We start from the raw sequence: 15,224 nt of genomic DNA on the forward strand, positions 1-15,224 counted from the left end.
TGATTAGTAGTTACATCAGAGTATAATCAGACATGAACAAAGTTTTCATAGCTGACAACTGTCCTAGCACTAAAATAAAGCTGCCTATAGGTAGTGCTGACCTGAGCATTGTGAAACTAAAATTGGGGTCAGATTTTCAGGTATTCCTGACAATCAGGCTAATGAGCCCTTAAATCATTTATTGAACTTATCCTACACACTAAGAATAATAAGTTTAGGGTTAAAAGGGTGGTAATTATTTTACATTTTGCAAAATTACATTACTTACGCAAAAACAAAATGATACATTTTTGTCTTTGGTTCAATTCAATTTTGAAAATACTCATTAAATGCTTATTATATGCAAAGCCCTGTGTTTGCAGCTCTAGGACATACAAAGATAAAATTTTACCCTATCTCATGGAGCAGCTGGACTCAAACACTATAAACTATGATACAAATCAGAATGGGATGTGAACTCCAGAGAAGGGAACAGAAACAGTAAGGGAAGACATCAGAGAAATGTCCTTTAATTGAAGTGACTCTGCTATGTGTGAAGATGATAAATCATTTTGGAGAAGGTAATCTGTTGTATTCTTGAAGTCTTTATACTTTAAAGCACATTATTTTTCATTTTACTATTGTCAAAGAATGAGGCTCTGTGTATATGAATTTTTTCAGATAATTTATGCTTACCTCCTGAAGCACCCATTACATTTTTCAAGTATGATTTAAAAAAAATATTTAAAGAATAAGAGAATAGTATAAAAATGTTAAAAGCTTACTACTGGGACTTCTAGCTTTCACTCTGACATGAAAAGAACTTGGAAGTTGTCACTCTTGATCTTGTAACAAGAAAAAAGGTAGATGAACAGAAAATCAAGAACTATTCTGAGACCCATCAGAGAATGGAGGTCATGAGGAAATGTATCCCTCTGAAGTCTGGAGAGATAGATGCTTCCACTGAGAAAGAGCATGTGGGCACACAGCCTAGGCAGACCTACCTAGATTAGAAGCTCTGGAAGTCACATACTGGTTGGAGTGTTTAAATGATAACTTTGGTAATTTCCTAGAGACTGAGTGTGGACCACCACAGAGCCCAAGAGCAAGACAGTTTCAGGAGGATCTGCATACTTCCATGGATGAAGTTCTACCAATTTCTTTCTCTGAGGAGCTAAGAAAGAGCCCCTTAGCTCTTAGGAGAAGGGGAAGAAGGGTCATTCTCCTTCACAGACTTACTCTCCAGGTTAAAGAACTTTGACAAAACTCTGTTCTGATACCTTATCACAGCTGGGGAAAGGAAATTCTTCCCTGTTCCAGCCCCTCTAGTTTTTCCATCCACCTTAAGGGAGAAAAATGATCAAGGGACAGTGCTTCATGGAAACAGGTAATTCTGCAACCAAGAAGAGGAGTAAGGGGGTAAGGGTATAATGCCACACTACAAGAGAAGCATCTGTGATGGTCCATCCCTGAGACACACAGGCCTGCAAAAAGACTGGAATTAGTTAGAAGGACATAGAAAACCCCACAACAGAACTCCAGTATAACCAGATTGCAATTTTCAGATCAGCAAGCTGCAGGCTGTGGAGGGCAGTTCCCAGGGAATCACAAAGATAATGTGGGATACAAAATGAGGACACTAGAGGAATTATAAATTTCTGGTCACTGAGAAAAAAAAAATTAATAATAAACAAAGGTCAACTCCTTTGCCAGATTAACATAAATCCTCATGCTCAAGGCCTATATATCTGAGTTCCTTTTACTTGATTATCTGATACACCCTGTGTGACTTTCAACAAAGAATTACAAACATGTTATCAAAGGCAAGTAAAAGCTCACTCTGAAAAGAAATTTCAGCAAAATCAGACTCATATACTACAAGGTGGACTTATCAGTTAGAAACTTGAAGTAACTATAATCAATATGTTAAGGAGAGACAGAGGCAACAGTAAAGAACAAATAGGGAATGTGAACAGACTGATGAAAGTCCAAGAAAGGTTGGAACTGAGAGCAGCATTGTAGAAGCAGTGTAAATGGCTTTAATCAATTCATCAATGGGTTCAACATGGCAAGAAAGCAAATTAGTGACTTGAGGATAGGTCAACATAAGCCTTCCAAACAAATTCAAAAGTAAAAAAGAACTAAAACAAACAAACTAAACAAAACAGAAAACAATATTCAATAAATTTGGGACAATATGATAAGGTGAAATGTCTGATACAAATGAGAATAACAGAAGGCAAAGTAAAGGAGAATGAAGCTTAAATGGTTAGGAACTTTCCAAAGACTAGTGATGTGCTCAGTGAAGAGCTTTTGCCTACCAAGTGCAAGGGCCTGAGTTCAGTCCCAGTGCTACAGTGAAGCAAGCAAACAAACAAACAAACACAGGAAGTACTTCCTTAAATGAATGAAAATCACTAAGCCACAGACTCAGGAATCTCAAATGCAAACAGATAAACACTAGAGGAGAAAAATGTTCCTGAGCCTCTCATGTTCAAATCTTAGAAAATCAGGACAAAGAAGATTAAAAGAAGTCAGAGAATGAAAAATACCATCCTTGGAGAGAAACAAGGATAAGAATTACATTGAGGTTGTCTTTAAATTTTTTAGGATATTTTTGTAAAAAAGAACAGAATGGAGTACAGCTGGTTATTTAAAATATTAAAATAATAATATCACTACCCCAGAATATTATATCCAGTAAAATTATCCTTCAAAATAAAGAAGATAAAAAGATACACACACACACACACACACAAAGTCAGAGAACAAAACCAAAAGGGAATTAATTACCAGAGTTCTTCTTCCATATGAAGTTAAAAGCAAAACAAAACATTCTTCAGGTGTAAAGGAAAATGAAACTTGGAATTATATTTAAAAAGAAAGAGCATTGAAAAGGATTTAAGTTAATGTAAAATCTTTCATTTTTCCTGCCTGTTTGAATAAATACCAAACCCAGTGGTTTGCATGTTTATTACATGTACAGAAATGAAATGAGTGACAGCAACATCGCAAGGCACAGGAGAGAAATCAGATATGCTCCATTTCAATGTACCTGTGCTGCTTATGAAATAGGTTTAGTGTTATTTGAAATTGGATTCATGTTAGTTAAAAATGCAGATTGCAGTCCCTAGGATAAGCAGTAAAAAATGAAAAAAAATTAATATGCTAAGAGAGAAGATAAAATTAAATAATATAAAATGATCATTAAAATTAGAGACGGTAGAAAAAAAGGCTGGGAGAAAAACTAAAGGAAAAAAGCCAAAATGAATATAAAGTATTTCTAGACATAGTAGATATTATTTCAATTCCCAATAATCACTTTAAAATGAATGATCCAGTAGGGCATGGGGGCCCATGATTATAATACCAGCAACTTGGGTGGCTGAGACAGGAGGATTTCGAATTTGAGGCCATCCTCAGAAATTCAGTGAAACCCTGTCTCAAAATAAAATATAAAAAGGGATGTAGCTCAGTGGTAAAGTCCCTGGGTTCCATCCTCAGTAACCCCTGACACCTCAAAAAAATGAGTGGTCCAAATATGGTGATTCTTGATTACTGCTTATATTGTATCATTGATAGAGAATAGATAGAAATGAACAGTGGGAACACAGAGGGGTTAATTCTATAGACTGGGTCTATGTGCTCACAATATTTTTTAAAATTTTTATTTATGGACATAATACCTCTGTTTTATTTATTTATTTTTTTAATGTGGTACTGATGATTGAACCCAGTGCCTTCCAAGTGCTAGACAAGCACTCTACAGAGATACAACCCCAGACCCTCAATATGTTTTTAAAGAACCAATTTATACAAAGTATTCCTGACCCTGTTCTGATTTAAGGTAATAACCATATAACAGCATATTATTCACAGGACTGAGGAGTATTCACCCAAAAATGCTCTTTTGGTAAGAAATAGCAGATTGTCCTAACAGGAGACTGGAGAGCTAAATAATATCAAGGTTTATGAAATCAAGTTCCAGGTAGAATCATCTGGTGTGGTCAGGGTAACTGAAGTTGCCTTTAGATCTTTGGCATATTATTTAATCTTATTGCATTTATAAATTTTCACCCCTTGGATTTCACTTAGACACTCACAAGTAGGACACAATGGAGATTTAGAAATCCAATATAATCCAAGTGTTAATCAAGAATGAGGAGGTAATACTCAACTGGGAACCTCTGAAACTGCCCCTTAACCCGAGCAAAAGCTGGTCCACCAAGAAGGCAATTGTCAACTCATCCTCAAGAGAACCCACTCAATCCCCACACTTTCTCTTCTAAAAATCTTGGCTATATTTTACTATGACACGTGTCTTGCTTGGAACCTTCTCTCATGAAGACACAAGAGACTAACTTGACAAACTGTCCAGAACCATCATGTTCATAACTAATAATTCTGGTGCTTGAGTAAAGTGATTGGGATTTTCAGAACATGTGGCAGTCACTATTCCCCTGAAAATTAGAGGGAATCATGAACAGAGGGACTTGGAGATCCTGAAAAATTTTTGTTCTACATGCCAGATTCCACCTCTGCAAATGCATCTAGCCACCTCCTCACTCATTTTCTATCCTATGCAGAAGACCTCTTTGATCTAGAAAGTTTTTCTTCTGCCTTTCACCAGAGAGTAAATAGTACTTTTACCTACTTTGAAAATAAGTTGAAATAATTAAAGGGATTAGTCAATTAAAGGAATCTTTACTCTTTTAATTAACTAGCCTTTGAATGACTTTATAGGTCCCATTCTCTTTCCAGAAGCTGTTTTCTGTAATCATGGGTTTTTCTCTTGTGTTTTAGTAGTCTTCTCTTGCACAGGTTGCTGTGTTTTCATGTAAACAAACTCATGACATTGAAAACTTGCTCTAGTCATCCAATGTTGCTGGAAATGTGTTTTTCTTCTTTCAGATCTCTTTGGCAATTCTTAAGTGAGTTGTTAGAAAGGCAAAAAGGTAAAAATGCATTCCCGATTAATCATCCTGAACCATGAGTAAAAGCGCCTTTGCAATAGTTTTTGGCTCCCTTTTATCAAAAAAGAAACCCCATCTTCATTAAAAAAAAAAAAAAAGTAATAATAGTTCTGTACAAAAATGATCAGGAGTGAATAATGGGAACTGTAAAATATTCCTTGGAGTCTTTAGGTAAGAGCAGGGAGAATGGCATGGCAGAAGAAAGTTTCTGTACTGTCCTAAGAACACATTAGAAGAGAGTAGTGCCACTGTATGGTAGGACAAAGAAAGACACTTGATGAATTGGCATTTGAAATTATCCTTGAAAGGCAGGTCAACAACCCCTGTTGGATGGTGTAATGGTTAATTTGAACTGTCAACCTGATTGAATTAAGAAATGGATTAAGAGACTTCTGGGTGTGTCAATGAGTGCATGTCTAGGAATGATTGGAATGTGGGATAATGAACTGAAGTGGAGAACCCTCCCTAAGCATGGGCAGCACTACTCAATAGGATGGAATAAAAGTTGGAAGAACAAGGAAGCAGATGCAGATGCTGATGCAAGCTTGGCTCTTCTTGAACAAGTTCTTGATAGCTGCTTTGATGGTCTGAGGATATCAGTCTCTAGATTCTTCACTCTTCCAAAGCGGACTCTGCCAGTGATTCTCCAGGTAGTCCCAGAAGCCTTGGTTTCAGACTAGAGTAGCACTTTTGATCTTTCCTGTTCTGGGGTTTCTAACTCTTGGACTGTGCAGATACTGGTTCTTCCAGTTCTCCAGCCTGCAGACAGCCATAGTGGACTATGCAGCTTCTGCTCATGTAAGCCAATCTAATAAATCTCCTTTTCATAATCATACTTTTGTTAATTCTGTTCCTCTAGAGAACCCTAACTAATACAGATGAATTAGGACTCTATTCCAGAACTGAAAATCCTACATCCAGGAAACTCCCCAATTCTCAGGCACTCACTCTCCATTAAATAGCAGGGAGTGTATTTTTGAGACCAGAAACAGGGGAGAAAAAGCTTAGGTCTTAATGGACATGAAAAATAAGGACCATGCAAATAATGTAGTTTGGAATCAGAGAAGGGAAGTTTTTTAAAAGCCAGTTTCTAAGTTTAATATTTATTTTACAAGCTAAAAATACAATCACAGTAAATGTTAGTATTTGATATAATTTGTGATCACAATTTCTTTAAGACTACAATCAAAATGTATAATGTTGTGAATTCCTTTATGGTCTAAACTGTTCACCAGTGGCTTCCAAGGAAAAAAGAGTGATCTGAGTTATAGCTGTAATTATATGCTGGGATAATCATGTAAAAGAATACTCTTAATAACAATGCAAAAATGACCCTCACTGAAAAGTTAATTATTATTTGAGAGTGGCCCATCAAATTACTTAAATAATATAGCTCATAAAAAAGTATATTCTCATTCTTTTTAGAAAGTAGTTTCCCTCAATAACTACAGGACAGAAAGTTATTTGGTTAATACACATTTTCTTTGGGGAACATTAAAAATATGCTTAAAAATATGTTTGGACCTGATCAGTTACTTTTGTCTTAAGCACAGATGCTATAGGCCACACCACAAATATATATTTGTAAGCTCAGACTTCTTTCCAAGTCATTAACCAGCTCAGGTTTTCTATTTATTAGACTGTTTGTTGACCCTACACCTCTGATTTCCATAATGCTACCACATCCTGACAACTGCGTGACACTTCCACAATATTCAATAGCTCAGCATTCAATAAGAGCCCATCTTGTGTTTGCCTGAGAATGCATCGGGGTTGTCAGCTTCATACATAGTGTATGAATTTCTTCAGCATTCTCTGAAGGTGTTTGTCTTCTAACCTTGCTGTTGTACCTTTACTTTATCATCTACTATTCCTACTTTATTTTAAAACCAGTTTTCCAAAAGTGCTCTTACTACCACTAAGCAAAATTTGAAAAGATATGATATTCATTCAATTCATGTAAAAAGCCTTATCTAGGTTGGTGTGTTGGTATATACCTGTAATCCCAGTGGCTCAAGAGACTGAGGCAGGAAGATCACAAGTTCCAAGCCAGTCTCAGCAAATTAGCAAGGCCCTAAGCAACTTAGAAAGACCCTGTCTCAAAATAAAAAATAAAAAGGTCTGGGGGATGTGGCTTAGTGGTCAAGTGCCCCTGTTCAATCTCTGGTACAAAAATAGAATAGAATAGAATAGAATAGAATAGAATAGAATAGAATAGAATAGAATAGAATAGAATGCCTGATCTATTAAAGTTATATTTTGAGTGGAAGCAACAAATTACCTAACAAAATTGAACTACAATATGAATGAGTTGAAATTCAAAAAACTTCCTCTAGATTTCAGGGTGAAAACAGACTAAAAATGAGAAAATTAATATTATCTTGAATTTTCAAATGTTTTTATATTTGTACTTTTTGTGTACTTCAACTATGATATATGCATTTTGTATTTTTTGTATTTATTCATTATGATTTCTAGTAATAAAATATGGCAATCTGCTTTTGTTGATTTCAGCAGAACTAAAGTGAAAGGTGCAGTAGGGAAAACAAATCTGGTAGCTTTTAGCCCGTCTTCCCTGTCCCCCCAAGTATCAAGATGGTACTGCCTACAGAGAAGTGACATTCAATAGAAATTGAGGATCAAATATTCAACAAAGTTAGATCTGATTATGTTATAAAGATGATGAATTTCAAATAGAATTTCATTTAAAATATTTTTCACTTTAATTTTGTTATTTCATAACTTTAACTTGGACTGTTCACAGAATTTTCAATATGTGAAGTAAAAGTATAGATTCACAACTATTACTTTCTATTTCTAAGTGTACTGCATATTCTGTTTGCTAAAATAAAGTTTGTCTCCCTTTTTGAATAAGGCTCTGATAGAATAATCTAGACTTTGATTTGATTATTGCATATTCTTTTTGCAGTTTTAAATAATCTAACAATTCACATTTTGTCTCATAGGTCACTGTTTCACCCTTGCAAGAACTAAATGGTTGTTTACAAAGCTAACTTTGTCAGGACTTTAATAGATTAAACAATATGATTGAACAACTAGCATTTGTATAATCAAAGGAACTTATACTCACAAAACAGTAAGAATAATTTTATTGGGTTCATGTAAGTCAATATTGGAAACTAGAGATAGAAAAATCTCTGATGTAGGAAAAGAGGTATCAATTTAATAAAAGAAATAATGTGAGCTGTTAATACATTACAAAAATATATACAGGTATTTGAGACCTTATGGAGAGAGGAAAGCAATAGAGAGAACAGGCCATACAATTAGAAAGATTTCACTATCTCTAAACCACATGACTGAAAGGGAAAAGCCCATAATTGGGGTGCAATCGTACAGAGCAGAGGATCCAACTGAGATGAAAATGAGTGCATCATGTCAAACTGTACTGGTAACCTACCTCCATGTGACACATTAAATTATATGTGGGAAAAAAAATCCTAGAATGTTAAGTCAGTGCTGGAGCTGGAATTCCCCTTTGGGAGAGGCCTGAAAAGGAGTTGTGAATAGGTTTGTAGCTGTAGAAGTGCTGAGACTAAAGGGAACTTTACCAAGTGTAAAAGGTTAATTTGGTCTTATGTGCTGGAGCACTTCTGAGAAAGGAGAGTTCCATGATTTTTCATGCTGATCTGGTTTCACACAGTGCTAATTAAGCAAGTCATTACAAATCTTCAAGTCTCAATTCTTCTACCTGTCACATAATGGAGGCATGAATGATTCTTTAGTCTAAATCACAATGAGCTCATTTTCCTGGTGGTCTCTATACATGGGAATCAGAGTAGCCTTATTTCCATGCTCAGTTTTAAAAAGTGTAATTAACTTGAAGCATTTTCTTGGAAATAATGCTAGTGACTAGTTGGAATAAGCTGAGCTAAGGGCAAGTAAGGCCAAGGGATGCCAAGAGTAGGAGTAGGATCAAGGCTGTGGTGAGAGAAAGCTGAAGTGATGTGCCTGAGATCATGATTTGGATTGAGTCATGTTTTGTGCATAGAGAATACAGTTACCTTGTGAAGAGGGTGAAAGCAGGAATAGAATCCTGTGCTTAAAGCAAAACTGGATGATATTCTGGGTCTTAAATACCAATAGGTGATCTGAGTGTTAAGAAGGGCAAAGTACACAGACCAGGATCATTCTTTCATTGAACTCATAATTATTGAGAAGATGAGCTGTATTAGGGATGTAGTGGCTTTGTAGAAATAGTAGTTTTTCAACTCTGACTGCATGTCTTTTTCCTGTGATGGCCTCAATAATTATGAAAATTGTCTATCTTCTCAACTTCTATTCCTCTTTGTTTTTATTTTGGGCATCCTGCTCCCACATTCTCACTTCCTTTAAGTATTGCCTTTCCTAAGAGCTTCTTTTCTCAGTGTCTTTCTTTTTCTTTTTTATGATTCCTCTTTTGGTATCTACCATAACCACTCCTACATTTCAATAACCAGTCTACAACAATCTCACAGTCACATTCTTGCTTCTATCATCAGCACCCAGATTAGAGTTTCCAGATCCATGCTAGACCCTGCAATATTTTTTAAGCAATACAGAATTTGGTGTTACAAGCTTTACTTCATGGAATTTTTCATTTGCAAAATGCTGTCAGTTATCTCCCTTAAATGATTTTTTTTTCTTTTTGACAAGAAAAACATATATACACAAGTAAAATGATTACTGTTGGCTCAATATAAAGTTATTACTTTGTACTACATGAAAATGACCTGCATAAAAATTTCCTTAATTAACTTAAGTAGAGATGAACCCATATTCTTTTGAAATTCCCTTACATTTTGTGCAGTATTTTAGTAATTTTTAAACTTATTTTATCCCCACCCCCAAATACAAGTTATAGGAAAGTGGGGGATCTCTGATGCATCCCTGGAGTACTTGAAACAATGTCTAGCAAGTCAGAGACACTCAAAAGTAGCTGTTGAATAAATTGACAATTGAATTTCATATTTGAGATAAGAAAAAAACCCAGATTCCATCTGCTACTGTTTGGATCTGTAATGTCACAAATGAGCTCATGTATTGAGGACTTGGTCTCCAATTCAGTAATTTCCAGAGGTGGGGCTTTGGGGAAGTGATTGTGTCATGAAGGCTATAACCTCCTGATCATTGATCCTTTAGTGGATTAATTCATTTCATGGATTAATAATTTGAATGGACTACTGAAAGGAGGGGAGAACTCTAGGCAGGTGGGGCATGGTTTGAGGAAGGCAGTCATTGGAGGCATGCCCTGAAAAGGTATCATCTCCCTGGCACTCCCTGCCCCCTACTGTCTCTCTCCCTTCCTGGCTGCCATCAGCTGAGCAGCTTTCCTGCTGCTACACCCTTCTGCCATGATGTGTTGCCTCACCTCAGCTGCCAGAGCAAGAATATCAGCTGACCATGAACTGAAACCTCAAAAACTGTGAGCCAAAATAAATCTTTTCTCCTTTAATTTGTTTATGTCAGGTATTTTGGTTATAGTGATGAAAAGCTGACTAGCATGCTACCAAACCTCTTCATTTATTAACCAAATAAGATGCAATAAGATCTTTCAGTAAAATCTATTTTTCTGATGACGTATATGAATTCAGTGTATGATTGGCTTGCAGGTCTGTACCTGCAAGGTACATTGTACGTTGTACCTGCCTGGGCTGTCATTGCTCTAATTTGTAATGAGAGGAGTCACTGTTGCTCCTCATTGTCAAGCATTAGAGTAAGCGAACTTACACTTTCCATCAATCATACCTGGTGTGCATTGTGTGTGCCTACTGCCTCTTGAAGCTCCATTAAAAGAATATAACTCTGGACGGGAACTGTCAAAGATTTAATCTATGTGCGTCCTCCACTTTCTGCATCCTGGTTGAATCATTGTCTGATGAGAGATTTTGGCACACTGCCAACACTCAAGAAGGAGAAAATTTGTAGAAATCATTCATAAACTTTACTTTCTGTTTTGAAAGATTTGAGTTTCACATTTTGAATTTCCACACTTCAGTCGCATATCATGTAGGCAAATGTGTAATAGCAAAAGGAATATGTACCTCTTTTAATATTTAGGATGCTAGTAATGAAGTGTTATTTAAAAAGAAAAATAGGTTTGTTTAAAAAAGTTTTAAAAGAAAACTCTGTTTAATGATACTTTATGGGTTCATGAAGCAATTTAATTCTTTTTTAAACAGGAAGAATAATGAAGAAGGTATGCCAATACACTGTCCAGTTCTTGAATGGAGAAGCTATTATATTGTCTTATTATTTAATATTGAAGAAAGGCTTAGTGTGGTAATTTAAAAATGAAAAATGCAAAAGTAAACATAATTAGTATACCCAAATTTAGAAAATAAGTATGCAAGTGTGTCTCAAGAGAGAATCTTTCCCTGGTGTGTCTCTTTAGGTCCTCCATATGATTCTTTAAATAAGAGACTTTGACTAACATTAAACAAAATATTGAACTATATAAGATACAGCTAAGCTGGGCATGGTGGCATTTGCCTACAATTCCAGCCATTTGGGAGGCTGAGGTTGAAGGGTTCCAGGAATTGTTTGAAGTCTACTTGGGTAATACAGCAATGCCCTGTCACAAAAACAAAAACAAAAGCAAAAAACAACAAAACAGATATATCTATTTTTATAAAGACCTTTCCTATTATTGTTGCATTGTAAAAACTGGCGGTTTGACACTCGTTCTATTTTAGGAAAATCATTAGATAGCTTAGAGTCTCTGCTTTCTTAATAGTTAACACAACATGGAGCGAAGCTAGGGCACTACAGGATAATACAACTTAGTCCATCTCATGTCAATGTCTGTTATGGTTTAAATATGAGGGGTTGACCAAAAGATCATCTGTAAAACAATGCAAGAAAATTTAGAGGTGAAATGATCTGGTTATGAGAGTGTTAACCTAATTAGTACATTAATCCATTCAAATGGGTGGTAACTGTAGGCAGATAGGATATGGTTGGAGGAGGTAGATCATTGGGGACATGATTTTGGAGTATGTATTTTGTTCCTGATGAGCAGATGCTCTCTGTATCCTTGTTGCCAGGTCCTGAGCTGCTTTCCTTCACTATGCGCTTCCACCTTGATGTTCTGCTTCATCTTGGGTCCAGAGAAATGGACAGCTGTCTGTGGATTGAGACCTCTGAAACCGTGAGCCCCAAATAAACTTCTCCCCTTCTAAAATTGTTCTTCTCAGGTTTTTTGGTCACAGCAAAACAATGTAAAACAATGTAAAACAAAAAAGTGTAAAACAATGTCCAAAGTAAGATTTTGGTTAATGTCGGATTTTTAATTCATGTTTACATACTCTGATGGCTCTTGAAGTGACAATATTCTGCATTGTTAATTTAAGATGGATATGAATGTTTTAATTTTTAAAATGTCAATGTAGAATGGATATGTTTTTTTAAAAAAATACCAATTATTTGTAAATATGTTATTTCACAAGTAATTACATTTTGCTTTCTTGTGAAAGTGAAGCATAGTGTGACCCCCTAAATGTTTGACTGAACATTATTATGTAGAAAAATATATAGGTGCTATGAATGAACAATGTGGACCATAAAAGAGCAATAACTTTTACTGTGGTCTGTATATTTCCTCTTTGAAATTCAGGTGTGGTTAATGTGATAGTATTAAGAGTTGGAAACTTTAAGAGGTGATTAGGTGATTAGGGTTCCTCCTTTTGAGACTAGGACTATGTGTTCTTTTTGCCTTTTTTCCTTCTGCCATATGAGGCTACATCATTCCTTCATTTCAGAGGTCACAGTGTTCCCCGTACCAATTCAGAAGCAGAGGCCAGACCCTCACAAGACAGTGAACCTGCTTGATCTTGGACTGACTAGTCTACAGAACTGTGAGAAATGAATTCCTATTTTTTAAATAAGTTATCCAGTCACAGATATTTTGTTACACAGTAAATGAAGACATTATTCCTCTGTACAATTATATTTAATCTTATCTTTGAAATCAATTTTTTCCCCACAGAAACCATTGATCTTGAGAATTAGAAAGCATCCAGTTTAGTCAAAATCTGAGGGCACATCTACATGATTGAATGCTATGTAACTACTAAAAGTCATGATATACTCTTTTCATTTATTTTCATAAGTAAAACCTCAATAAACATTTACTAAAACTGATTGAAATTTCAATCAGCCCTAAAACATTAAATTTGATGCATATATCATATTTTCTGCTCATGAACTCTGCATAGGAAAATTTGTAATTTTATGCTGATTTCTATACTTTACCCTTTTATCTGTGGTATAAAGGAATCTAATCAGTTTCCAATAAATTTCACAATTGCTAGTGATTTTTCAGTTATTTCAGTTTTAAACCCTGTCCAATTAAGGATTTTATTTTCTCCTTCTTTCTCTTAGATATTGCCAGTCTTTCCCTTGTTAACTCTATACTTTCCTTCGGGAAATTCTAATAGACATATGTTGAGCCTCCTATCCCCAAGTTTTAAATTTTCTTCCATATTTTCAAATTTTTATTCTCTCTCCTTTCCTCTCTCTGTACATTCTAATAATTTCCTCAAAAATATTTTCCACGGCACAGATTCTCTTAATTATATTCAGTCTTCTATTTAGCCACTATCCTAAGCCATTGCTTCTTATAGTATGTACTTTTCATCTATGGGGTTACCAGTTGGTTAATTTTTAAATCCTGTACTTTTGTTTTGCATTTTCGTTGTGTTTTCTATTCTAATTTTAATACTTTGTGTAAACATACAGTTCTTATTTTTTAGACTCTTAGGAGCTTAGGAAGGTAACTGGGGTCTCTTAGGTCTGCTATTTGTCCTGCAGGGGGCATCATCTCTCACTAGCATTACAGGTCTTCTGTGAGCTTACATTTCCCCGGAAGTTCTTCTCTCATAACATTTTGGCCACATCGTGCCTGCCAAGATTACCTCTTTTGCTTTGGGCCTTAGGGAGTCATTGGTTAGCAACACAGTTCACTTTTATTTTTTAGCCTCGTGTTCCTCCTTCATGTCAGGTGGAATTACTTGATTCCATAACCACTGATCTTATAGATTTAAGATTTAACTTCTCTGCCACTTTCCTGAGCAAGATAGCCAAGGTCTTGAAACTTATACTAAGTCCTGACATTTTGGGGACCTTCACTTACAACATAAGAGCATGAGAGGATTTCATTTTTTCCTTTTTCTTTTTTCCTTAGAGAACTTATTTTTATATTAACTTTTTAATTACATTTTAATTGTTTTCTGAGTATGTATCCTCCTTTAAAAATGGGAAACTGAATATTACTTTAAAATTGGAAATATAAAATTTTAAGTATACAGTATATGCTCTACATTACTATTGCTACTACCACTACAACAACAACAACTACTACTATTTGTAGTGATTGGGATTGAAACCAGAGCCTTACACATACATGCTAAGCATGCTTTTTTGCACTGAGCTATACCTCCAGCTCTATACTCTGCTTTAAATCATACCATTCTAAACATTTCCTCCAATAATGGTTAATGTTTCTTTATCTGATACAAAGGAAGAGATAAATATACAAAATTCCATTTTATTAATGTAGCTTACCTTTATAATTATGCAAAAATCTGAAGAATAAGCATTATTTTCTAAATTTTACAAATGAGGAAATAGAAATTCAGAAAAACTGAGAAACATGCTCATAGTCACTCAGCTAGTGACTTATTGTAAACTTTAGAACTAGAATATCTTAATTAAGTTCAAACACTCAGATTCCCCACTCTTCCAGTTTCCAAAAAAATCAACCCAATCACTGAGTTCTCTGTGGTGCCTTTAATGTGCTTTTTGTACATCAAATCAAAGTAGGGCACTCCAATAGTGTCATTCACTTATGATAACATGAATTTCAGAATGAATTGTACATATCTGTCTCTGGAGATGTAGGTAGTATGTCGAACATAGTTTTGTGTGACCATAAACACAATTCTAAACCTTCCTGAGCCTCAGTTTTCTCATCTAAAAGATGAAAATTAAGCAGTGTTTTCTTCATTAGTTTTGGTGACATAAGTTAGCAGATACATACAAAGCACTTAGTACCTGATACTTAGTAAAGAGCTTACTTACTACATGTTAACTACCATTATTCCAATGATCCATATGGAAATATCTTGCATCAATTGGTCTATAATTGGCAGGATATTTAGTATGCATCCAATATGGTCAAAAATTCTCAAATTTGTAAAATGCAATGTATTTACCTTTTTCTAAGTGGATCTGTTAATTAAAGTCCTTTCTCACTAGCAGCTGTGGTTTTTT

Source organism: Sciurus vulgaris (genome assembly GCF_902686455.1).
Source record: "Sciurus vulgaris genome assembly, chromosome: 3".
NCBI lineage: Eukaryota > Metazoa > Chordata > Mammalia > Rodentia > Sciuridae > Sciurus > Sciurus vulgaris.